Source organism: Otolemur garnettii, unplaced genomic scaffold (assembly GCF_000181295.1).
Source record: "Otolemur garnettii isolate 467f Iridium unplaced genomic scaffold, OtoGar3 scaffold00018, whole genome shotgun sequence".
NCBI classification, from domain to species: domain Eukaryota; kingdom Metazoa; phylum Chordata; class Mammalia; order Primates; family Galagidae; genus Otolemur; species Otolemur garnettii.
In genome coordinates, this window is record NW_003852413.1 from 1,546,130 (window position 1) to 1,549,868 (window position 3,739).

A 3,739-nucleotide genomic window follows, 5' to 3' on the forward strand; every position below is an offset into this window, starting at 1 on the left:
AACGAATCCATTTCTGATGAAAACATTACTGTTTTAAAATTAAAGCTGTACAACAATTAGGAGTGTTGGTGGATGTGGAGAAATTTGATCCCTCGTGCATTGCTGGCGTGCCCTGAAAAACGGTTTCATACTTCTCAACAGCTATGTGTAGAGTAATGTATGACACAGCAATTCCACTCCTAGGTCACACCTAAGGAACTAAAAGCAGGGGCATGAACAGCATGTGGACGCTGGCATTGGGAATGTTCACTGCAACATTATTCGTAACAGGGAGAGAGTGGAAACAACCCTCTGCGCCATCACGGATGAAGGGATAAGCAAACGCGGTCTACCCAAACTGGTATCTAATCCTTAGAAAGGAAGGAAATTCTAACCTTGAACACATGCAAGTGAAGTAAGCCAGTCACAAAGGACAAATACTAGGGCAGTGCAGTGCCTGTGGCTCAAAAGAGTAGGGCGCTAGCTCCCTATACCGGAGGTGGCTGGAGGTGGCTGGTTCAAACCTGGCTCCGGCCAAAAAAAAGGGACAAATTCTATGTGAGTCCAGTTACATGAGACATGTAGAATAGGCAGAAACAAGTAGAAAGGAGATTAGAGGCTGCCAGGGGCTGGGGGCAGAGGGAATCAACTCTGGGATGCTGAAAAGTTCTGCAAATGGGTAGAGGTGAGGGCTGCACAGAATTGTAAATGTGCTCAATATCATTCAATTGTGCGCTTAAAAATAGTTAAAATGGCAGATTTTGTTACATATGTTTTACTGCAATTTACAAGGCTAATAATGTAATATACCCAAATTACTCAATTGTACACTTTATTTATTTATTGAGATAGAATCTTTCTCTTTTTTTTTTTTGTCACCCTGGGGTTGAGTGCTGTGGCATCATGGCTCAAAGCAACCTCAAATTCTTGGGCTCAAATAATCCTCTTGCCTCAGCCTCCCAAGTAGCTGGGACTACAGGCACCCTCCACAGTGCCTGCCACAGTGCTGGCTATTTTTTAAGAGATGGGGTCTTGCTCTAGCTCAAGGTGGTCTCAAACTCCTGAGCTCAGGGAGTCCACCCGCCTCGGCCTCCCAAGAGTGTTGGGATTATAAGTGTGAGCCCAATGCGCCTGGCTTAGTGAACCGTACACTTTAAAATGGGTTAATCTTACAGTATGTAATCTCAGTACAGCTCTTTAAAAAAATGTACAGCTGCAATACTGGACGCAGTGTGTGCGGTTTCTGCTCCCAGCGTGCTCTGTGGCAGGATTTCAATTCACAGGGAAGCAGGGATTACCTTTCCCTGACCTAGGACGCTGCTGCTCGCAGAGAAAGGGCAGCAGTGTCTTACCAGGTGTGGTGTCCTTATCCCACCGGGAACTCATAGGGTAGGAGGTAGAGGCCACTCTAGAGAGGTTAAAGGCTCAGGAAAGCTCTCGCTGTGAGAGGGATAGGACCAGACCCTGCGCCTGAGTCATGACCCCAGCTTCTGCTATGCTACGCCCCCCAGCTCCTGATGCAATGCTCTGGGTCATCTCCTAAATTGGGGCTCCTCCAGCCCCGACGTCGCCCTTCCGGCCTGCTCTGGGGCTCAGGCGGTAGCCCTCGGAGTCTCCCAGGTGAGGCAGTTGGCTTTTTCTTCCCTAGAAGAGCAGCACTTTTTTTGGTTCCCAAACTGCGATCCGATCAGGAACACAGGAGCCTCGCCAGGAGGGGCGCGGCGCTCTCCGCCAGGCGATTGCACCGGGGCGCGAAGTGGCCCAGGGGCCGACTCTGGACCATCGCCCGCCTTCCTCTTCCCCGCCGCAAGCGGCCCACGAGGCCCACGCTTGAGCCCTTGAAGGCGACCATCATCTCCGACGTGGCCGCTGGAGGGCGCCCCTGCACCGCTCCTACTGCCGGCGGCTCCCGCGGGAGGGCCCCTACGGCGGGCTCTGGCAGTTGATCTCCTGGTTCACGCCAGGATTGTGAACCAAGGGCTGGGGCGGGAGGTCCCAGAGGCGAGTTTATACCTTGGTCCGTGGAATGCCCGGGTGTCGACTTCTTGTCCCATGTCTGCACCGAAGGTGGCCAGGTCAGGGCCAAAGTACAGAAACGGCGGTATAGACGAAGTAACTGCCGTTAATTTCTTTCGGTGCCCTGTGCGAACCTGTGGGCAACAGGAGCCAAGTCAAGCATGGGCCAATTGCATCCCACTACTGCGCTCAGGGCCGCCTGGACACCTCCCTTGAAACGCAGCCCAAATGGCCGGGATCCAGTCATCACTGGGCTCCTAAGGGCAGAGATGGGCACCTTCAGCAGGGTACATGTGAGCAAGAACCAAGAGAGCCACTGTCACCCACCTGCACTTGCCTCCCTGGCACAATGTTCCTCCTGCAGCAGCTGAGACTGGGGACAATAGCACCTAGGGGTGGGCAGGAAAGGGGGTAAACACCCACACAGGGTACAGGTCATCTATATGGCAGCTGCAAAGTCAGCATCTCCTCATAGGGCTGAGCCACAACTTCTAGCATTGGTCTCTTGCTATTTTCTGGTGCTGCCCATGGAGTGGGACCCTTAGCCAAATCCTCTGCCCTGACACTGGCCAGCATCTTCCCAGCCTCCAGGTCTGGGATTCCTGAGTGCTGGCAGAGGAAGTCCCCCTGACCACACTGACCTCCCAGGGAGCTGGCTGATGAGATGCCCATCCGCAACATCAAGGGACAGACATGACATGTCTGCCCAGGGAGACTGTGAGTTCATCACTGCCCTGCCCAGTGCCTATGCCCAGAGTGACTCGATGGCCAGCTGCTGGTGGCAGGGGGAATGGGGGTATGTGACCTGATTCACAGAAGCTCTGTTCTCCTGAGTAGCAGCTTGAGAAGACATCAAGGACCTGTCTCTTTTGGGAAAGGTGTTTGAGGAGGTGGCCTTGAAGCCCTTGCCTGGAGTTGGAGCCTAGAAGTGGCTTCAACAGGAGGGAGGCTGTCGCTGTCCTTCTGTCAGCTGGGTCACAGAGCAGCTAGAGCCTAAATCATTCTCAGCCTGCCTGAGGGGTAGGCTTCCGCTCCAGATGGGTGACCCTAGGCCCTCACTATCACCCCCACAATCTGTTTCCTCTTTCCTCTGTAGCCTCTCTAGGCAGCTTCCCCTCACCCTCAATCTCCCAGCTTCCGGAGACTTCTATGTGAGAGCAACAAAATGTCTTTGAAAGAAGGCTGGGGTATCTTAGGAGCTCTGGTGCCCCAAAGGGTCAAAGGGCTAGAGGTGAGAAGCCCAGAGGTGCCCATGGGATGGAGAAGATGGGCACATCATAGGGACATTCCCCACTGCTCCCTCTGGCACCACCTCCAATAACCTGCCCTCCCTCTTGTCAACACAGAGGGGTTCCTGCCCTCAAACAATGAGGGTGAAGAGGTGTGTCTCAGCCCTCCCTAGGGAGATGCCCTGCAAGGCTGTTCCCTTGGCTCTGCCCCCCCTCTTCCTTCCTGTTCATCCCAGGCTCCCAGCCATCCTGATGGGGCCTGTTTAATTGATTCAATTTGTTCAACAGTAAAAATTGCTCCATAGATGTCAGTCTTCTAGTGCCCCATTCCTGGGGGGCCACTGACACCTGCCAAGGTTCTGGGGATCAGAGCCTTCTAGGGCACTACATCTAGGCTTCGGCCCCCTCTGGTCCCCGTGCTGCTTGATGGGACCTGAAGCATGTGGCCCTGAACATGGGAGCACAGGAGCCACCCATGCAGACAGAGGGGTGCTCATCTAGAGCACAAGAGGAAT